The sequence below is a fragment of the Kogia breviceps genome, chromosome 5 (genome assembly GCF_026419965.1).
Source record: "Kogia breviceps isolate mKogBre1 chromosome 5, mKogBre1 haplotype 1, whole genome shotgun sequence".
Classification (NCBI taxonomy): domain Eukaryota; kingdom Metazoa; phylum Chordata; class Mammalia; order Artiodactyla; family Physeteridae; genus Kogia; species Kogia breviceps.
Genome location: NC_081314.1, coordinates 136,379,005 through 136,402,473, shown reverse-complemented (window position 1 = coordinate 136,402,473; position 23,469 = coordinate 136,379,005). Strand labels below are relative to the sequence as shown.

The 23,469-nt window shown below is 42.5% G+C and overlaps 1 protein-coding gene across 5 annotated transcripts in view; it reads left to right on the top strand.

Annotated features, from left to right (window-relative positions):
• The window catches only part of TIAM1 (TIAM Rac1 associated GEF 1), a 418,422-nt gene that overhangs the window by 245,165 nt on the left and 149,788 nt on the right, over positions 1–23,469 (top strand). For 4 of the 5 annotated variants that reach the window (XM_067034989.1, XM_067034986.1, XM_059065645.2 and 1 more), the window contains one exon: positions 21,507–21,684. The gene's annotated coding sequence lies outside the window, so the exon portion shown is untranslated. Of the gene's footprint in view, positions 1–4,092; positions 4,166–21,506; positions 21,685–23,469 lie in introns of those variants that run through there. The other variant, XM_067034987.1, reaches the window with a different exon arrangement.

Genomic DNA, 23,469 nt, shown 5'->3' with positions numbered 1-23,469 from the left:
CAGAATTTCCATCCAATTCTGTCTGGCTCCACCTCCATCCAATTCTGTCTGGCTCCACCATCCATTCTCTGAACACTAATCTCTTAGTCCTGACCACTTGATGGCTAGTGACATAATGAAATGCAGCTGAGTTTGAGATGACTCTGGTCTGGGAACAGTCCTTATTTTGGCTGGTAATGTTGGGTGTCTTTCACAGTTGCTCAAGCCCTGTTCATTATCTGTTTCAGATTTCATTTTGAGATTAATTAATTAGCCCTTAAGGGCGTTTCCCATTGTGTCAAGTTCAAACAAAAGAAGCTGACAACCTCCCATTAGAAACTGAACACATGTAACAAACAAACAGCACAAGCCTCAACAAGAACTAACAGTTGGCAGGTTTAGTGTTTGCTCCACTGAAGCCTGGGCTAATGTCAGCAGTTAATTGCATCCTCAGAAATATCATGGAAGCAGGGGAGGGTGGTGGGGTAGTCACATGGCCAGGTTTACTCCTGGAAAGCCAGGGCTGTGTTTGCCTTCATTCTGCTGAAAGGCATGGAGAAGATTTAGTTTTGATTACATCCCAGAGGGAGATATCAAGGTCTTTCTGAGAATTAAATATGCATAACATATTGCAAGTTAATTTTGAACAGTTCATTGATATGTCTCAAAGGTTTGGGGATACACTGTGTTAAAAACACAATATAAAAACAACAAACCTATGCTTAGAAATTTCATTTCGTGGCTGTTGATGTTTTTGTTTTAATGAGTGGGAAGAAGCCATTAATGTGATACATTAAACTCCAAATTGAAGTATTGTTGCTATATAAAATCACCTGTAAAACCTGTATTCACTTTCATCCTGCACCTCCTTCTTCTGATATATTTGTTTAATACAGAGTAAAATATTTGTTTCTTTCTCTGACTCATTTATACCAGAATTTATAAAAAAGGTTTCGGGGGCATGTATACCATTATGCTTTTTATTTTTTTAAAGCTTGTATTCCAGTAGTCACATATACACATAGATATGTATGCATATACACACCATCCCTCACACACATATACATGAACCCTAAATGGATCTGATTTGATCCATGTCCAGTGAGTAAGAATTCTAAGAGCCAAAGATGGTCTCGTGGTCTGTGTTGTATTTTTATGGTTGATGGAAAGATCTGGATGAGTGAAGATCTAGAAAATTGGAGAGGGAAGATTACCAGATGAGGATAGTCCTGGTCATGATATTGATACTTGGAGTTGCCAATTAATTAAACAGCTTGATTACTTGGCTCTTTCTTCTACAAGGAGGCTAAATCTATATAAATGAGTACCTTTCATTAGATGAGTTCGTACAGTAGTAACCCATCAAATACTTTCTCACAGGTTGTTCACAGATATTCTGCAAAATAAAGTTGAGCAATTAAGAAAGTTTGGAAAACAGTGGGTTAAATAAAGTGAAATCCATTTCTTGACTGCAGGAGTTGGAATTCGCAACTCTGATCACAGAATGCATATTTCTTAAAGTATCTATAAACATTCCCTGTGTATCTCCAGGATGTGTACAAATGTTGGAAGAGAGTGTGGGGTTGAGAATTGAGTACACGCATGAGTACACTCTTCTACCCACTCAACAATAGACATGTCACTTAGAAAGGAACAAGTGTGAGAGTTTATACATGTGCCTTTCCTCCAAGTTGCTGTGATCATTAAATGATCTAATGTATATAGAAATGCTTTGCAAATTTTGAAGCACTCTGAAAACATTCGTTATTAATAAGCTCTCTAGTTTTTAAATTGTGGTATTTTATACATAACATAAAATTTACCATTTTAACCATTTTTAGGTGTACAGTTCAATGTCATTAAGTATATTCACATTGCTTTGCAACCATTGCCACCATCCATGTCCAGAACTTTTTTTTTTTTTTTTTTTTTTTTGTGGTACGCGGGCCTCTCACTGTCGTGGCCTCTCCCGTTGCGGAGCACAGGCTCTGGACGCACAGGCTCAGCGGCCATGGCTCACGGGCCCAGCCGCTCCGCGGCACGTGGGATCCTCCCGGACCGGGGCACGAACCCGCGTCCCCTGCATCGGCAGGCGGACTGTCAACCACTGCGCCACTAGGGAAGCCCCATGTCCAGAACTTTTATTTCTTCCCAACCTGAAACTCTATACCCGTTAAACACTGACTCCCCCTTTCCCCCAACCCCTGGCAACCACCATGCTACTTTCTCTCTCAGTGACTGTTCTAGGTACCTCATATGAGTGGAATTGTACAGTATCTGTCCTATTTCACTCAGAATAATATCTTCAAGTATATCCTCTGATTTTTTTTTTTTTTATGATGTGAGATTTTATTTTCTTAATTCACTCACCCCTGGTGCCATTCTTTTAACACATAGCACAGTGACAGAGAGCGCACGCATTCCTAGTGTTCTTCTAAAATAGCCCTGAATAGGCAGTACCCACAATTTTAGGAGAGGAGCTTTTATGGATGTGCCTTTGAGAAAAGCTGATCAAGAATCTAGTCCAGGGCTTCCCTGGTGGCGCAGTGGTTGAGAATCTGCCTGCCGATGCAGGGGACGCGGGTTCGTGCCCCGGTCCGGGAGGATCCCACGTGCCGCGGAGCGGCTGGGCCCGTGAGCCGTGGCCGCTGAGCCTGCGCGTCCGGAGCCTGTGCCCCGCAACGGGAGAGGCCACAACGGTGAGAGGCCCGCGTACCGCAAAAAAAAATAAAAATAAAAGAATCTAGTCCATCCTTGAAGGAATCAAAAGGTACAAATTTCCAGTTATAAGATAAGTACTAAGGAAATAATGTCCTCCATGATGTATATAATTATCTTTGCTGCACATTATATAGGAAAGTTGTTAAGAGGGTAAATCCTCAGAGTTCTCATTACAAGGAAACTTTTCTTCTATTTCTTTAATTTTGTACCTATACGAGATGATGGATGATCACTAAACTTACTGTGATCATTGCATGGTGTATGTAAGTCAGATCATTTTGCTGTACACCTGGAACTTACATGGTGCGCTATGTCGATTATATCTTAATAAAATTGGAAGAAAAATACATTTTAAAAAATTAAAAAAAAAAGAATCTAGTCCATCCTCAAATTAGAACTAAAGTGACCCAGAGCTCTCCCTGACAAGCAGACATACTTTGTTTTTTCTTGAATCAGTGTTTGAAATAGTAGAGACGTGAGTTTCAACCCCTAAGTATTCTTTATTATCTGGCTGCTTTATGCACAAGATTTTTAAAATTTCATATTTCATCATTTTTACCTGTCTTAAAATGGTGGCTCTTGATACGGGGCTCTTTTGGGGAAATCCTCTGTAACTTCTAGGATGAAAAAAATCATCCATTTCAAAATTAAATAGCCTAAAATTTGAAATGACCTGTCCTTATTTATTAAAACCTTTGGAGTGTGTGTGTGTGTGTGTGTGTGTGTGTGTGTTTTAGAATGAATATTCTCCTCTATACCATGATTTTATAGCAAAATTATTTTCAAATACCCATTATTAATACCCATTATTAGAAATGTTTCCTTTTCTAAGGATTTTCAATATTCTGATTATAGATTAAATGGTGCCAAAATGATCATCTTTTTTTTTCCTCTAAGTAATCATAACACATCGCTTAAAAAACTCACAGTCAAGTTAAACTGGCATCTAGCCCTATTGTGCATATTCTTGTAATCAAATGTATGTTTTTACCTTTGCCCTCTTAAGAGCATATCTTTTCATTGTAAATAGTATTAGCGGCATCAGCATGCTTTAGCATTAAAATTTTCATTAAAATACTAAAATGCTAAATTTTAATATTCATTTTTTCATAGCACTCTGAGCTCATCGTAGATAACCTGATTGCTCTTAGGTCTTTTACTGCATTTTGGGGGGTCATCGTCTCATCTTACCTCCCCATCCCCGAGAGCCTTAAGACTCTTTAAGGTTCCTTGAGCCTTCCCTATCTTAGCATCCCCATGGAATCTTGGGCTGAGCCAGCTACAGAGAGAAGATTCTCAGCACACATTGAAATGGAATTGGGTTGGGTTGAGTTGAATGGAGATTTAGGTCTGGAAGCAAAAATTGAAGGGATTTTTTTTTTCTTAGATGAAGAACGTCAGGATCTTATTTACCTTTACGGAGAACCACGCCAAGCTGGTACAGCACAGATGGCAGCGTGTTCCTGTGAGTGTGGGGATGGAGTGAGAGAAACAGAACAAAACAGGTGGCTTTAGAGCTGGCACCCTGGTGCCAGCATTAGTTTGGGCCGCACTTCCCTGTGCTTGTGTGAGTGAGGCCTTGGCAGAACCAGAATGCTGATGTTATTTTGATCACCGGGCTTTATTTAGTGAATACACTTGATTACCCCCCTCCTCCTTCCCCTGGATGCTATTTTGAATGGAAAATCACTACTGGAAAAACAAATCCCTGCACTGATGATGTACACAGTACCTTTTTTCTCCCTGTTAACACACCACACCCAACTTTGGGCTCCTTATTCTACATTTTGAAAGTGCTTACTAGGTGCTGAATTTTACTGAGGAAGTATCTGAAGCCATAGAGAAATCAAATGATTTGTCCCAAGTTAAAAAGTTTTTCTGGTGCTCAAAGAGGAATACCTGTGGCCTCCCCACTGGGCGGGCGTGCTCTTTGGTTTGGTCCTTGAAAATTCAAGTTCCCTGCCCTGGAGAGAAGCAGAATTAGAACTCCTAAGCCAAATCTCTCTGCTTGTTTTCTGTCAAGGTGAATATTTTCAGCAAGGGGTACCCTTAGGGCTTGGGAGGGCTGTGCTTATACCCAAGGCTTCCGAGGGGTGGTTTGGTTTAAATGTGGGCTTGTTGGTTCTGACTAGCTGGGAGGAACTGCTTCCTCAGCGTGTGATGCATTAGTCACGAGCAGAGTGTAGGAGGTGGTGACCAGTCACTCCGACACCCCGGTCAATGTCAAGGTCAATTTTAAGCCCAGCTGCATCGGAACTGAGGACTTGCTGGGGACAAAATTGAGGACTTGCTGGGGACACCCCTACCCACACCCTGCTGTGTGCTTGAAATCTTGGCTCAGAGGTGGTTTCAGATCCAAGGCTGGAGCAGAAATGTCATCACAGGGAAGCTTATGTACCTAGGATGCATAATTTGTTCATGTGTGTGAGGGGTGGGGGCAGATTAGGCAGGGGAGTTGGCGTACCTGTGTTTTCCCATCTGCAAATATATTTTCATGCTGTTCTCCATGTTGAAGTAAAAGAGAGCCACAACTCCGAATGATGTTGGCTACTAGGAGACTTAAGCTTGGAGGGATGCTTTTGTCTAGAAATATATGGCAAAGATGACATCATGAAAGCCAGGCCACTCTCTCAGTGACCCCTTCATGCCCTGGGTGACCAGGGACACCCCAGGTAGACCTTTCTTTAGAGCTCAAGTCAGGTGGACTTGTGGGCTGGTATTCCGTCTAGAACACCTGCTGGCTATTCAGTTGTAAACATTCTGCATGGGAATACATTTTATTCTCTCTGTTCCTTTGGCTGATATTGATGCCATTACTAGGTACTAGAGGAAAAGTCTACTGGGACATGGGATGGTTAATATTATATGTTAACTGGACTAGGCTGTGGTGCCCAGTAATTTGGTTAAATGCTACTCTAGAGGTCGCTGTGGGGTTTTCCTGTTTTGTTTTGTTTTTTGTATGTCAGGCACTCTTCATGTGTTTTTGTGTTTTTTTTAAAAAATAATTTTTATTGGAGTATGGTTGATTTACTTTCTGCCGTACAGCAAAAGGAATTAGTTACACATATACATGTATCCACTCTTTTTTAGATTCTTTTCCCATATAAGCCATTACAGAGTACTGAGTAGAGTTGAGTTCCCTGAGCGTGCTATACAGTAGGTCCTTATCAGTTATCTGTCTTAGGTATAGTACTGTGTATATGTCAATCCCAATCTCCCAATTTATCCCTCTCCCGCTTTGCCCCCAGTAACCATCGTTTTGTTTTCTACATCTGTGGCTCTATTTCTGTTTTGTAAATAAGTTCATTTGTACCTTTTTTTTTTTTTAAGATTCCACATATAAGTGATTTCATGTGATATTTGTCTTTCTCTGACTTACAACACTCAGTCTGACAATCTCTAGGTCCATCCATGTTCCTGCAAATGGCATTATTTTGTTCTTTTTTATGGCTGAGTAATATTCCATTGTATATATGTACGACATCTTCTTTATCCACTCCTCTGTCGATGGACACTTAGGTTGCTTCCATGTCTTGGTTATTGTAAATAGTGCTGCAGTGAACACTGGGGTGACGGTATCTTTTCGAATCATGGTTTTCTTCGGATATATGCCCAGCAGTGGGATTGCTGGATCATATGGTAGTCCTTCCTTCCTTCCTTCCTCCCTCCCTCCCTCCCTCCCTATATTTTTTAGATGTGATTTAGCATTTAAATCAGACATTGAGTAAAGCAGATTATCCCCCCATAATGTGAATGGGCCTCATTCAATTTCTTGAAGGCCTTAAAAGTTGACTAAGGTCCTCTAGAAGGAAGCGATTCTACTCCAGATGACTTTGAACTCAAGACAGCAACATCAACTCTTCCCTGGGTCTCCAGGGTTTGCCCTGCAAAATCTGCTGGTTTGCCCTGCAGATTATGGATTTGCCAGACCTTACAATCTCATGAGCCAAAGCCTTGAAATCCTTATCCATCCATCCATCCGTCCATCCATGCATCCATATCCTGTTGGTTTAGTTTCTCTGGAGAGCCTTGACTAATACAGGGGCCATGTGCCATGGAACCATGTGATAAAAAGTAATGAGCTGTGGTCCCTTCTTTCATGGAACTTGTGATCCTACAAGAGGAGATGGATTAAGACAGGTATTCAAATAACTGGTAACGGCGGGGATTCAGAAGAGAAAAGTGATGAAGAATATCTTGGAAGAACAGAGCTTTGTAAAATTTTTCAATAAAACACTCCATTAAAAGGGAATTAATCTCTAACCACTCCATGTGGCATTTTATTTGGGGGGAAGATGGGTATTTCATCTTGGAAAATCATATACATTTAAAATTTTATTCCATCATCAATCTACACCAACGCCCCTGCTCTCCTTAACCTTCTGAGTAAATCTTTGAGTAAAACTGACTCTTCTGAAAGTTGTTCCTTTAGTCCTGTGGCTCTTGTCTCTGCTGGGTGTGCCGGGGGTGTTTGTACATCATCTAGCAGTGCAGGGGTTGACGTGGCGGCATTCTTGAAGGACACTGAATGCATCTTGAATGTGCATTAGTTTGGTTTTGCAGTGATGTATATACATTGAGTGGTTTGGGCAGAAAAGATGGATATTAGTGATGGGGATTAAAGGCAAAAAGACTTGCATTAAAAGGATTAAGGGGCTTCCCTGGTGGCGCAGTGGTTGAGAATCCGCCTGCCGGTGCAGGGGACGCGGGTTCGTGCCCCGGTCCGGGAAGATCCCACGTGCCGCGGAGCGGCTGGGCCCGTGAGCCATGGCCGCTGAGCCTGTGCGTCCGGAGCCTGTGCTCCGGGACGGGAGAGGCCACAACAGTGAGAGGCCCACGCACCGCAAAAAAAAAAAAAAAAAGGATTAAGCATATACGGGGACAGGATAGATATAGAAGATACTTTAGGGACCTTGGAGAAAGAAAAGGGGAAGAAGGAGCATATGGAAAGAAAGAAATGAACATTGATGAAGCCCTAACTAAATACCACTGAAGGATGTCTTCACACACGCTGCCTCACTTCATCTCCAGCACAGATCTACAAGGGGGGTTTCCTATTTTGCAGATGGAGAAAGTGGTCCCTAGGGATGGTAAGTGACTCAGTCAAGGTCACGGGGACATTGAATGGCAGATGAAGACTAGCTCTGACTGCATCCAGACTCCCTGTTGCATTTATAAATCTGGCTGCCTTCCGGGAGGGATCAGAAGTGTGGAAAGTTTTGAGCCTGAATGGTGTGTCAAATCTGAGCCATCAGTGGGGTAGCCGTATGTAGGTGTCCGTAGGAGCTTAGAAAGAGGGATTTGTGCTGAAGACCGAGATTTAGGTAGATGACGGTGTGGAGGGAAGTAAATAAGTTCGTTAAAGAGAAGCTCTCCATCTGGAGAGCTGGGTAGAAGGCTGTGGCAGAAGCTACAGTTGGGGTGAGAGATGCACTTGAGAAGTATAAGGGCATTTGGATGGAATCCAAGGGGAGGGAACATGTTTTTTGGAGTGGGGGCAGGTCAGCAGGGTCCGATGCTGATGGGAGGCCCCTAGTCAGAGGCCCTTTTGTCACCTGGATTGGAAGCTGGAGAGAGAGGGAAGCGGGGGGTGGGGGGGCTAGAGAGAGAGAGAGAGAGAAATAGAGAGAGAGGATTTCTTCCAGAAGAGGAAACCTTTTTTACCCACCTATGAGGATCAAAATTTTGTTCAAAAATCTTTTGTTAAATGATTTTTCTCTCTGTGTTACTGTTAGCTTTTATTCTTCCGGACTGTGTAACTGAAATTTCTTGACTGCTTCTCCTGGCTGTGTCTGAGATAAGCCACACCGAACAATGCAGCGATGTTTGGACACGTGTTTTTGCTTCCTGCTTCTTGGCCAGTCATTGTATTGTCTTCCAGTGGTTGGGGATGAGGAAGTTGCGAGAGCCCTTCCTTTGTATATCATTTTCCTTTTCTGCATATGGCATGGTTTTATTAACACCTGGTGAAGGGGTATTGATGACCGCCTTGACTGCAAAAACACAATTTAATGGCCGCTCTAGAGCTAGTGCCGTCACCCGATAATTTCAGAGCAGCCTAAGGTTTTCAGCATGTGTCCCCCGACCTGGTCTTCTGAATGGTGATAGTCCCTTCTTGAAGATTCTGGGAGATTTTGACAGTGCTGTTATGTTGCTTCACAGTAAGCCCGAGATGCAGGTAAAGTTAAAGAGGCATTCCTATGAGTTTTCCATTAACTGTCTTTATCTTTCCTTAGTTTCCAGACTGGTTTTCTCTGTCCTAGAACAGTGGTCTTCAATATTGGATATATGTGCGAGATGATTTCATTAGGGTGTGGGAAGGACATTTCAGAATTTGTGTTTCTCCCTGTGCTATGCATTTAAATTTCTGTGTATTTCTGTTCAGTTCAAATAAATTATGCACATTATAAACATATACAGAAATTGAAAATGTACATAATTTATCTGAACAGTAGCCCATATATGTAAGTTATACATTGATTAAATAAGTGACAGCACACACTCATTCTGTTTTGGGTGAGCATGCTTAGAACGATTTTATTGAATGGGAGTTCCCACAAAACCATTTGCACACTAGTGCCCTGGACAGGAGTGTCCTCATTAATTCTTAGAAGGCAGGGCCTGGTGTCGTTTGCTCACCTTGTGTGTGGCCTCGTAGATATTACTTGGCAATGAATGTCAAGCTTTTAGAGCTAGTTGCTATCATGCAAGGAGCAGATTTGCTTTGTGATTGTGTATATTGGTTGATGTACTACTGTTTTAGAAATGTTCCCATAACCTCCCAGGAACTGTCTTTGTGTTGAAGAGTTTGATTATTCTCTTATGACTTCAGGGAGGTGCGTATGTGCTTTGTTTGATTTTTTTTTTTTTTTTTCCTTCTGCTTTTAAAAATCCAGTGTGCAATGACTCTGGCTGCTTTTTATTTTTCTCCCAATTTGTTACTTGGCTAGGATGAATGTTAGTTGTTATTTATCCAAAAAGATCTTGTACCAGTCTTTAAAGTAAGAGTTGGTTTTCCATCTTGCATTCCTGGGGTTAATCTCAGTGGCACTTTTTGCCTTAATCGCGTCACCTGTTTACTGTAAAAAGAATGCCCAGCAGAGAGAATCTCCTGGTGGTCTCCATTATAATCCTTACAGGTTTTGACTTAAGCAAGTTAAAAAAAATGTGGAGTTCTTTTCAAGTATAGGGACCATAGAAACTTCTGGACCATCCTCTTAATTTTATTTATTTAATTTTAATAAATTTATTTTATTTATTTATTTTTGGCTGTGTTGAGTCTTCGTTGCTGCGCGCGGGCTTTCTCTGGTTGCGGCGAGCGGGGGCTACTCTTCGTTGAGGTGCGCGGGCTTCTCATTGCGGTGGCTTCTCTTGTTGTGGAGCACGGGCTCTAGGTGTGTGGGCTTCAGTAGTTGTGGCGCACGGGCTCAGTAGTTGTGACACACGGGCCCAGTTGCTCCATGGCATGTGGAGCTTCCCTGACCAGGGATCAAACCCCCGTGTCCCCTGCATTGGCAGGTGGATTCTTAACCACCGCGCCACCAGGGAAGCCCCCATCCTCTTAATTTTAAAGGGAATGGATGGTCAGGAAGGTTGGATCGAGTTCCTCGTGGCCCCATAGTTAGTGCATGTCTTTCCTGCCATCTCTCTGTCCCCGTTGTCATGTGCCCCACTCCTACCGCCCCTGTCATGGTCACTAGCAGACCATAACTAACTCAGAACATTGCCTGAAGTCTGCCTGGTGTTGCACAGCTGTCAACTTCTCATTTTACCCGCTCGCAGAAAGGTGAAGTGATTGTCCTTAACTGCTACCTTTCTTTGCAGTGGTGCCCAGACACACTTATTTCTACATGGCAGGTGCATTCCACTGTGGTGGTCGGTACAGCTTTGGAACATGAGCCTTGCAGTCCGTGATCTTATTTAATTTATTACCCCCCATCCCAAGGTGTGAGTAAGGGGCATAGTGGGTGTTCCTGTGGCCCTAGGGAGTTTTGGGAGCTGAACTCAAAGCTGATTTACATTTGAACTTTGTGGCACCAAGCTTTTATTTTTGTCTTAAATTGTCAATGCTATTTAATCCATTTATTATTATAGGTCTTGGCTTCGTCAATAAAAGTGTAGTTGAGATAGTGTTTTTAACTTGTGGCCTCTCACAGGTTATCAGATGTGTGGGTTTTGTTGTTGTTGTTTTGCTTTGTTGTTAAGTTCTTTGATTATACGGTTGGCCAATATTTGCGTCTCCATTTTGATATCCTTCCTGATCTAAGCATTTGGGGAAGGTATCCTTCCTTCCTTCCTTCCTTCGTGCTGAGGCCTCGAGTGGAATGGACACCAAATTTCCAGTAGGATCACTGCCAGTGAATTTTGGCCTCCCAGGCATAATAAGACTGTTGAATTGGATGCTCCATTTGACATCAGAGTGGAAGGTGTTATTATCACCTTCTGTTGTGTCAGTTATCAAACTGGAAATATCAGAGGTGTCTCTCCCTTGTTTTTCTCCTTTCCTCCTTATTTCTCACAGGTATATGTGTGGCCACCAAGTTCTGGTGACTCTACCTGCTCACTCATAGAACAGAGTGACAGAACAGCCTTATTACCCCAAGGGTCTCACTGTCCAAGTGAAGGCCACCTTATCTCCTCCAGGCGCTGCCTGATGGGTTGGTTGCAACAAGCCTCCACCTTCTCTTTCACGTTACCCCAGGGGATGTGGAGAGATGGGGGAGAGAAAATGTTCGATCATGTAACTCCCCTAATCAAATCCCATCATGGACTCCATTGCATATAATCACATCTAATTTCTCTGTGTAGCATCCATAACCCCAACCCATCTTTTTAAAGACCTCATTACTTCCAGCTCTTTTCCATGCACTTACTTCTCTACAACGTTGGACTGGTGCTTTCATTCCTCAGAGCCTTTGCTCTTTTCCTGGAATTCTCTGCCCTTCTTTTTTTGCAAACTCCCTCTTATCCCTGTTCATTTCCTCCCATCCTCACAAGCCAAGCCAAATCTGATGAACCCTCAGGACCAGATTTGACTGATAGTTTCCCCTGGCAGAATTAGTCTGGTTTTCCCATGATCCAGTATTTTTTAAAAATTAATTAAGTTTTTAATTGAAGTATAGTTGATTTACAATGTTTCAGGTATATAGTGAAGTGAGTCAGTTGTACATATATGTATAATTTTTTTCAGATTCTTTCCCACTATTGGTTATTACGAGATAGTGAATATATTTCCCTGTACTATACAGTAGATCCTTGTTGTTTATTTTATATATAGTAATGTACCTCTGTTCACCCCAAATTCCCAATTTATCCCTCCCTGTCCCCCCATCATTCACTATTAATAAGGCCAGATTAGCCTTCACAGCCCTGTCTAAGAGTGGATAAGTGTCCATCATTTTCTTAGGCTGCGGGCACCGTAAGGAAACGGTCTATTTCCTCATCGCAGACATAAAGTAGGTGCTCAATAAATACTGATTGAGTTGAACTGAATTGGTAACAATCAGTAAAGTTCTTATGTAGACACTCTGCTTTACCCAAATAATTCACAAGCAGTTTTTAGATAGTCATAACTATTTAAAAATCTATTTTTATATCCACTCTTTCATAACATGCTAACCATTGTAAGACACACCCCTCTTTTATGTATCACCAAGCAAGAAAGAGAATGGTGCCGATTTTTACCACACCATTGTGATTGTGAGATAGTATATTCAACTTCAGAGACCTTCAACATGAAAAATCTGTTTCTTAGAGTCAGTGAAATAAGGAATTGTCTTTTACCTGTTAGAGCTTGTAGTCTGAAATATATAACTGCAAAACAATTTGAATTGATGTGCAAGTACGAAATTTAAGTCATTTTAAAAGGTTTTTCCATTTTAAAATGAGGAGAGAGTAAAGGAGCATTTTAGGCTAGGTACCCAGGAATTGACTTGGGAAATAGTGTTTTGTCACTCTGTCTTATGACTGAGCCTTAGTCTTTTTCTTTGAAAGGATGAAGACTTGCAGGTAAAGAATCGCTCCTATTTTGAAAATCCTCGGAAGGAATTCCTTTAAAATTTTTGTAAAAATCATTTTATTTGACTTTGAAGATTCTTTGCTGCACTGAAATTTGATTAAAGTCCTATCTTCTCACCTAAACACGTATCAAGATTAATGTCCCCCTAGCAGTGGTGTTACATGGGACCCCATTACAGCTTCACTTTTTAGGTTGGGCAGCTGTGTTTTCCACCTGTCGTAATTGCTCTTGTGTAGTTGACTCGTGGTTATTAAATCAACTTGCTAATCAGATATTCACATGTAGGTTGAAACTTAACATTTCTAGCTTTTCTTAATGATTGGTTCAGTAATCTATATTTTATTTATTTATTTTTTTGTGGTACGCTGGCCTCTCACTGTTGTGGCTTCTCCCGTTGCGGAGCACAGGCTCCGGATGCGCAGGCTCCGCGGCCATGGCTCACGGGCCCAGCCGCTCCGCGGCATGTGGGATCTTCCCGGACCGGGGCACAAACCCGTGTCCCCTGCATCGGCAGGCGGATTCTCAACCACTGCGCCACCAGGGAAGCCCCAGTAATCTATATTTTAAAAAAATAATGGTCTTTTGTTTTTCACTATCTAATACATTCCTATATAGCATACTATTTCAATTTAAGATTTTTTTTTCCCATTTTACTGAGAAATAATAGACAAACATCACTGTATAAGTGTAAGGCATACAGCATGATGATTTGATTTATGTATATTGTGACGTGATTAAAATTTAATTTAAATTGACACAATGAGGATATTTAATAAGTTTTCAAATGGATGTATAGTCAACTTTTCAAATTTTTGGTACATGCAATGCAACCTGTATTTCTTAACGACGTTCCTAGCTTTTCTTCCTTCCTCTTCATCCTTGGTATCTGGATTACCCAGTTCTCTCTTAAACCATTTCCTCCTAGAGAAGTTTGCCATCTTGTACAACACCTTCCACTGACACAAGTACCACAGTGGTGGGAACAGAACCAAGGAAGATGTACCAGGTGTCCAGGGGGAGTGATTCCTTCTGATGGGCCCTTTAGCCTCGGAGCATAAAGGACCAACAGCGTGGATTCAGGGCACCCCAGCCTGGTGGCCTCTCCAGAGGGACTTGGGATATCTCCTCTGTCCTCTGTGACAAAGGCAGTCCCAGCCCTCCTTGCTGGCAGGCAGAGTTGCCACACCTGCCACCTGCATGCATGGCCTCACTCCAGGGAGCTCTTATCTGATTCACAAAGTGACCCTCCCTTTCTGAGTGGGAAAGGCGACTCCGGGCCAGGGAGCTGTGCCTCGTGCAGTGGCGAAGGAATGAAATTGCCAGGATGACCGAGTTGTGCTCTGCTTTTCCCGGTGAGGGAAGAGGACTCCTTGACATCCTGACTGTATTTTGGGCTGAATGGCTCCCTTCTTGGCTGCATGATGAGAGAACAGGTGAAGGGAAAGACCGGGTTGCAGGGGCTGGAGACCATCATGGAAATTGCAAGCTGCAGTTTCATACTTTGGGGTCACATAGGCGAGCCTGGAGAAAGTCTTCGAGGCAGGCAGCAGCTGCCGGGTCTGAGCATCCCTTCCTTCCAGGGCTCACACAGGGCCAAGGCCGTGTCCTTTAGAATGGAGACTCCCCTGTCTGCCTTCCAGGTTCAGCCTCAGCCTTGGATAGCCAGAGGAAATGAGAACCAAATTCCTTTCCTTGAGCTTCAGTCTTTGACAGTGAAAGAGGAGCTGCCCTCATCCACTCTGTGTGGTGTCTCAGGAAATGAGGCTCTTCCTGAGCCCAGTGAGGCTCCTGCAGCTGATGTGGGGATGGGAAGCAAGTCTGCTGAAGGGAAGACACCTGCGTGACTCAAGTCTGGAAAAGATGCTGTTGGGTAATGTGATCGTGTTTTGAAATCTCTTCTAAACTAAGGCATTCTGCAACAGGGTACCGTCCCCTCCCACTGTCCTCTGTGGGCACCTGGATACCCAAGTTCTTTCACTAGGAACTCTGTTAACTTAAGCCATGACAGACTTCAGCATCAGAAGTTAATTGCAATCAGCTCCATTTCCATTTTCTTTGGAGATCAGTTGTTCCATTCTCTCTTACAATGCCATGGGCGTGCGTTTTCGATGTGACTCAGACTTGAAATTGGTCTGGGAGCCCAGAGCTGAACTCTCACATCGTATGGTCACTATGCTTGGAATGGTGGGTGGAATTCTCAAGAGTTCAGTAGCTTCACGGCTTCTGAGTAGGAGTGATGCTGCTTAGAATTGTGAAAAATTACGCGATTCTCGTGGTCTGTCCTGAAAAAAACCCCATTAAATCTATTTCAGTAAGCTGGAGCCTCCTTTGAGCCCTTTTTAGAGCCCAGCGGCAGGGGGTGTTTGGGAGATTTGATGGCAGCTCTGTAACACTGCCCTTTGAGGCTGGTGGTTTCCAGACACTTCGTAGTGAATGATGCAATGCTGGAGTTGAGTTGGATGCATTGGCATTTGTCAGTGTCCAAGCGTAGTTGCAAGGCAATAAACACCAAGAACCTGGGGAAACTAAAGAGTAGTATTTCGGTCTAAAGCCACTTACATGATGCCCGTCAGATAGTAAGCATTCCTTACATGGTAGATCTCCCTGACTTGGGGGGAGAATATATTACTGCACTTGGAAACGCACTGACTAGACTCCTATGAAATACAGTCATGTCTGTTCCAGCTGAACCTGTTGGTTAAGTATCGCCAAAGATTCACTGTTCTAAAATTAAAGTTATCATGTTAGTAGAAATTTCTCAACTTACTCAGCTAGCTTAAGAATATCGATTCTGATTGAAACTGTAATTAAAAATCTTCCAACAAACAAAAGCCCAGGACCAGATGGCTTCACAGGCGAATTCTATCAAACATTTAGAGAAGAGCTAACACCCATCCTTCTCAAGCTCTTCCAAAAGATAGCAGAGGGAGGAACGCTCCCAAACTCATTCTATGAGGCCACCATCACCCTGATACCAAAACCAGACAAAGACGTCACAAAGAAAGAAAACTACAGGCCAATATCACTGATGAACATAGATGCAAAAATCCTCAACAAAGTACTAGCAAACAGAATCCAACAGCACATAAAAAGGATCATACACCATGATCAAGTGGGGTTTACTCCAGGAATGCAAGGATTCTTCAATATACGCAAATCAATCAACGTGATACACCATATCAACAAACTGAAGGAGATCATCTCAATAGATGCAGAGAAAGCTTTTGACAAAATTCAACACCCAGTTATGATAAAAAAACCTGCAGAAAGTAGGCATACAGGGAACTTTCCTCAATATAATAAAGGCCATATATGACAAACCCACAGCCAGCATCGTTCTCAATGGTGAAAAACTGAAACCATTTCCACTAAGATCAGGAACAAGACAAGGTTGCCTATTTATTAGCTAATGTTCTCTTATAAAATAGAGATTTCTGTCATCAACTAGGGCTGTTTGGTAACACCAAAACATAAGTTCTATTGGAAAGGTAGGATAAGTGTTTAACACTGTTCATATAATTACCAATTTTCAGAGTAATCAGTTTTTTTTAAAACTGCCTCAAATGAGATTTTTTTCTTTATCTTTTCTTAACTATTATTAGAGAATCACAGATTTTTATTGATTAAATATTTTAACCTATTAAAAAAAAAGAATATCGATTCTGTGAACGTTTCCTCACTTAGTTACCTTGGGATGCATTTGGATATGCTAAGAAGTTGCATTGCTCAGAATCAGGGCAGTCTTTGGAGAGGGGAACTTTCAGGAATTTTGTTTGGCTGATTTGGGTGTCTGTTTTTACTTGTCTTGAAAAACATGGTTGGGCTAAAACCATTTAATCCATGCTTTAAGGAATAGGAATTGGGAAGCCCCGTCTCTCATTCGTCTGTGTTGAGGGATCATCCTTCAACGGAGAATGCTGGTCCTGCCCCAGGGCCCTCAGTGGTCACGTGGTTTACCTGAGAGAGGAGGTGGGCACCTCTTCTCTGTGCAGGAGTCCTCGTCACAGTCTCAGTTTTTACGCAAGCCGGGCAAGCTCACCCCTGATGGAACTGTCCCTTTACGCCAGGTGAGCTATGGCCGTCTGGTAGCACAACCCAGCTACCCTTGGCCGTCGAGCCAGAGAGCTCCACCTCACTCATGCTTACCAGCCCACAGCCCAGCACTCTTTGGAGAGCAAGCAGGTATTTAAAGAGATCTTCCTGGTGGGTAAGCAGCCTCTGTGCCTCTCAGCAGGATCATACTTCTTCAGACCTTCCGTCCCTGAACTGTGATTTTTTTTTTTCCTTGAATCAATCGTGAAGACAAGAATCAGCCATATAGAACTGGTCACTGAGCCCATGTGAAAGGATGCGGTTCAAAGAACATGGCTCGGGGCTTCCCTGGTGGCGCAGTGGTTGAGAGTCCGCCTGCCGATGCAGGGGACGCGGGTTCGTGCCCCGGTCCGGGAGGATCCCACGTGCCGCAGAGCGGCTGGGCCCGTGAGCCACGGCCGCTGCGCCTGCGCGTCCGGAGCCTGTGCTCCGCAAAGGGAGAGGCCACAACAGTGAGAGGCCCGCGTACAGCAAAAAAAACCCCAAAACATGGCTTGTTGTATCACAGTGGCCTCAAAGGACCATGGGTGGAAATTCCTGTCTGATCTTAGTACCTAGAACGTTTGTCCTACTGAGCGATTGATTAGGACATTGTGAATTTTACAACCGCCCCCTTTTCCCTGAGTTGGCTCTTACAAAAGCTTGCTGTCAAACTGAGCCAGCTGGGTAGATTGAGAGGGTCTGCATTGTTACCTTGATTCTGCCCCCGTCACTTTGTCTTAACCTTTGGATTCCTTTTATTATTCCAGTAATAATTTCTCCTCTTCTATTTTAGATAATGTATCTTTGGAAGTCACTCCTGAGTCCTTTTTTTTTTTTTTGGCTGCATTGGGTATTCATTGCTGCATGCGGGCTTTGGCTAGTTGTGGTGGACAGGGGCTACTCTTCGTTGCGGTGCGCGGGCTTCTCATCGTATTGGCTTCTCTTGTTGCGGAGCATGGGATCTAGGTGTGCGGGCTTCAGTAGTTGCAGCATGTGGGTTTCAGTAGTTGTGGCACGTAGGCTCAGTAGTTGTGGCACGCTGCCTCTAGGCCGCACGGGCCTCAGTAGTTGTGGCGCACGGACTTAGCTGCTCCGCGGCACGTGGGATCTTCCCAGACCAGGGATTGAACCCGTGTCCCCTGCATTGGCAGGCAGATTCCCAACCGCTCTGCCACCAGGGAAGTCCCCTGAGTCCTTTAATGAATATAATAATGGTTAAAATCGTAAGTAAAGAAAATGACTGATGAATTTTCTTTAACCTTAATTTCTGAACCATTAAAAAATGTCCTAGATTCATCCATCTGTCTGTTCATCCAAGGCTGATTTTTGGACTAAATATGAATACTAAAATCGAAATTCTTCTGGTGCTTATTGCATATGAGAAATAGTAAGGATTTCTGACTTGTTCAGGATTTAGATCTAACACTACTGCTCCCAGCCCACTTTAAGGTTCAGGGTAAGGGGGAAACTTTCTGATTCTCATTAATTCAGTAATATGAAACACTTTTGGGCACTAAATCATGATGAACAGTGTAAGAATGAACATACTTTTGTAGTCCTTTATAGTTTATAGTGTTTTGTTTTGATTCTCTAACTTCTGTCTTATAACAACCTTTTCAGGTAGGTGTTAAGTGGATAATATTACGCATCGTTATTTTTCCTGCTAAGTTTCAGAATGGGTAGTTTACTTGCCCAAGGTCACATAAGTTGCTAAGTAATGGAGCCTGGTATACAAACTGAGGTATTTTGAGGGCAAGTACAATATCCTTTTCTCTATATACTTTGATTCCTGGAACTTGCAAACACTTAAAAGTGACAGGATGCCTCTTATGACTGTTTTCTAAAGGTGAAAAAGAAAGTTCTGGTGTGGCAGACATTGTAGGAAAAGCCATGGATTAACCGCCATGGACACCGTATTTCTGACAGTTGTCGTATTTTCATCTCGCTTGAGATTGTCGGGCTGCAGTGACGGGACTTCTGAGCCCTGTCTATTTTTGAGGTATTTGAAGTCTGGGATTAGTTTTGGTAATTCCTTCCCCTCCTCCAGCTCGCACGCTTCCCCGTGAAAACTGGTTATTTGGCACCTGACACAGAAATTGACTATACGGGTTGAGATGAATCTGAGTGAGACTGTAAAACTCGGCACATTTATTGTTCACTTCACTAGGGGGTCATCTTAATGTAATGCAGGCCACCCTCCTGGTCCTGCCGGATTTTGCCAGCGTGGTTTGTGTGTGTGCGTGAGCTGTGGCTAATTGAGTCAATCACATCTTCCAGCTGGATCAATGAATTCCCCTGTTGTCTCACAAGACATTTAAGGCGACCAGTTTCAACTCAGCATAGACCCAGTTTCAGTGAGTTAGGTACCATGCTTTAAGGAAGTGGCCCTTCTGTAGCATCTGCCTTATCATGTACAAATGTTGAATAATAATGGAAATAATCGCTGATATTTATTGAGAACTGACCAAGGGGTAGGCACTAAGCTAATTAGGTAACATAGATGATCTCATTTAATGCTTATATCAACAGAACGGCTTAGGAACTCTTATCCCCATTTATTTAGAGTTTGCCTCAAATCACCTTGCAAGTAAGTGGCAAGGCTGTGTTTTGACCTGATGCCTGCAGTGGGACTCCAGGCTTGAACTCCCAACACTGAGTTTGGTGCTTAGCTGCCTCCCGTTGAAGTTGAATTCTTTGCAGCTCTTAAAGAAAACCTGGAGTCCTGCTCGGGTTGCCATGGTATACCTTCACAAGGCCATGGAGAAGTTAACCCATTGTGAGTACTCCACACGTACTGAGTGCTTGATGACACATTGCAACCATAGCATATTTGCTGATTGCAAAGAACAACTATGTATCCCTCCATCCATCTGTATCAGGGGTCAGTTCCACAGCCAGGCTCACAGGTAAAAAAATTTTTCCCACCAAAATCAGAAAAAAAAAAAACCAAATAAACTGAGTTTTGTTTTCTTGCATGTTTTATAAATCATGCCTGGTAACTTTCACGTTCTTCCCCATGTAGTTTTTCTTTTTCTGCTCAGGGGTTAGAAGAATATAATAGAGAAGCATTTTAATTCTGGTAGTAGAATATGTACTTTTTTTTTTTTTTTAAGTATAAAAAAATGCATTATCAGCCTCCGTTGTGCAGGTGGAGGACAGCCGCCTGCAGGCCCGGTTTGCCAGCAAGAAACCAGCCTTGCAAATTATTGGCAGCTGGTACTGTAATGAGTCCATTTCAATATAAATGGGCTGTTGCTTATTAATTTCTGCCAGTTCCTAAGCAATTCAGGAACCGCTTTGAAAATTTGAAACTTTGCAGAGATCAGCTTAAGGAGGGTGCCTGGGAAAAGAGAGGGAACAGGACAGCAGCGGGAGAATTATGGAAAGGACATGCATTGTACGGTAATAATGGGGTATTGCTGAGAATGGGGTATTGCTCCTCTCCTGGCAAGTGTGAGTCACCAAGTTCATGGTGAAATAGCACGTTTTCCAAGATAGAGAGAACTGTCACTTCACTTATTGTGCTGTTCTCTATGGATGTATATATTTATTTATTTATTTACTGTCTTGGTGTGGCTGCCTCCTACACCAGGAGGCAGTTTTCTCCGTGGTCCTGTGCAAACTGTTTGTCATCTCGGGTTCCCACCTTTATTTCTTTATTTTTGGCTGCATTGGGTCTTCCTTGCTGACCGTGGGCTTTCCCTAGTTGCGGCGAGCGGGGGGCTGCTCTTTGTTGCGGTGCGCGGACTTCTCATCGCAGTGGCTTCTCTTGTTGCGGAGCGCGGGCTCTAGGCACACGGGCTTCAGTAGTTGTGGCTGAGTTTTGTGGCTCAGTAGTTGTGGCTCGCGGGCTCAGTAGTTGTGGCTCGCAGGCTTTAGAGTGCAGGCTCAGTAATTGTGGCGCATGGGCTTAGCTGCTCCGCGGTAGATGGGATCTTCCCGGACCAGGGCTCGAACCCGTGTCCCCTGCATTGGCAGGCGGATTCTTAACCACTGCGCCACCAGGAAAGTCCTCGGGTTCCCACCTTGATGAAGCCACCAGCAATAGGTGCCAACTGTGGGCAGCCCCACAGAGGAATGGTCCGTAGGAGAGGAATGAGGGCAGCCACCCCAAGGAAGCCCTCGGGGCTTTCTCCTGTCTTTAGTATCTGCAGTCTCACCTCAGAAGGCAGGCTTTAGAAAAAAAAGACCATTAATACTGCTTGTTTGTGGAGCTTATTTTGAAAACATGTATATGATGGGAAGGTCTATGTACTGAATTTGGTCTTTTGTTTAAGTGTCTTTTAGCATTTTCTTCAACTTCTCTGGTAAATATAGCTCTACTTTGAGAATAACTGAGATACCCTTGTTTCCTTTCATTCATCTCTGTTGAGACTTTTTAAACATTAAGAGGGTACCATGGATACCATTTCCCAGTAACCTGTTTCTGTTATGCGATACCTTCATCTTTAGACATAGGTTAAAATGATAAAATAACTGAGGTTGTCAGGCTATTTATTACCGTGAATGTAAATATGCTTGTCTTTATTGATTTATCTGATTATGCCTGTTATTTTATACCTGTAGCTAAATGAGGCATTGTTCAATTTGGGGGGGGGGGTGGTATTTCACACAAAATGGATGTTGGAGACTTTACGTAAATGGGCTCGATGGAAAATTCCTGTTTCCTGTGTTCTGGCTAACCATTTGCTTTCTCTTTTTCTGTCCTCTCCAGGTTTTGGGGACCTTCTCATAGACTCAGATGAGACAGTGATGGCCACCCCGAGGGGCCAGTGCTGATACGTTTCGTAGCCCCAGTCATTGCCCATCCTGACGTCGTTTCCAATCTCAATATCTAAATGCCACAGTGCTCCTGGGGCAAGTTGGGCTGGGAACCACTGTTGCCTTGTAAGGTAAGTTTGTGTATGTGTATTTGAGCCTGTGTATATCCCCATGAATTAATGGTGATGCCTCAGAGGTGGTGAGACAGATACATTTTAGCAGAATTGGCATTGCTGTGTTGTATGTAGTTTGTGGAAAAAAGAATTCGGAGTCACTTTTTTGGATTAAGGTTACACCCATCTAACAAGTCAAAAGTATTAGCATTAAAACTAAAAAAAAAAAAAAGAAAGAAAAGAAAAAGCAGATACCTGTCTTTTTTCCGCCTGTGAATTGCCCTCAGGATCTTTTAAATTTATTCCTGAACTTTACCATCTTTAGATGGGATTATGTTTGAAAAAGGCAATCCCAGCTTCAAAATCTTACTTCAAAACAATGATATATTTTGTTTCTAGTTTGGATAATCTTTTAAAAAGCAAAATAAATACAGTCAAAACAATAATCTTTCTAAATCAAAGATTATCTTTTATTTGTTGCAAAACTTTCCTGTTTAGTCTCCTGTGTTAGGGGTATTTGTGTGTGACTTGGCAAAATGCTTTTCATGGGTTTGTAAAGATTTAGCAAAAACTTTCAGAACTTTGTCTCAGTTTAATCTTAGCTCTTTCCCCCCAACCCCCCTATCCTGTCTTCAGGCTCAGCCTCCAGTAGGAAAAAAACAGGCTTGAAACCAAGCCCTCCCACTAGAATCTAATTTTAAATTTGCAATCTGTTGTCCTGTGATTTTTGCTTCAAATTTAACTTTGAAATAAATACATTTCATCCTTTCTCTTGCAATTTTGGAGGTCTGTTTTCAAGTCATAGAAGGGTAATCATTACGTTTATTTTAATAAGTTTTTAAATACCTCGGGAGGGGGTGAAAAATTTTATTAATAATAATCATAATTTATATACATCATTAGATGCCTTATGCTTGGATTTCACAATGCCCTTACCAGCAAGAGAAACCTTGCTTTAATAGTTAACTTTTGACTTGAGTGTAAGTTGGGTCATCTTGCGCCCACTGATGGGCTCTAATATTTTATATTTTTGAAATACCCTTATTATAGGCGATCTGAGTGATGAGCAGTCCCGTTGAGAAGAGCTGTACGAAAACTTTAATTTATTTAAATGGCCAATGTAATAACAAGTAAGGCATGGTCCCTGCCATTGGGAGATTATAATAAAATGCGAAGGGTCTACATACAAAGCAAGACAAGTGCGTCAGTGTACAAATAACCATGCCACAGACACTATGTGAGGAGGTCGAGCAAAGTGCCATTGGAACATAGAGAAAGAGTGATTAAATTCTAGCTCCATAGTATTTTCTTTATCTTAGGTAATTTTCCGGAGCCATCTGTTTTAAGTTTGGGTTTGGTGCTGTTTAATTGTAGCTGTCAGTGTGGTGCCCCCATCCTTACTCTCTTCAATTATCCAAGAAGCCTAGGGACTTAACGCATTTATTTATTTTTTTTCTTTCCTTAAAATGAATGCAGGTTTAGTGTAGTAACTTTGGAAAATACAATAAGCAAAGTATAATTTTGAAAATTAAAATTGCCCATAATCACTCTATCTAGGATAGTAACTTAAGCATATTTTATACGTCTGTATATTCCTTCTCTCTCTCTCTCTCTCTCTCTCTCTCTCTCTTTCTCTCTGTTTTCCTCTCCCTTTCCCTCTGTCTTCCTGTGTGTGTGGTGGCGGGGAGAGGGAGAGAGAGAAAGTAAAATATTTTTAACATTCTTAAATTTTTAATCTCCTCAAAGCCAATATCTTGGATGTGCATCTCAAATGTAAGTTTTGACTTGCTGAGAATAAGAAGA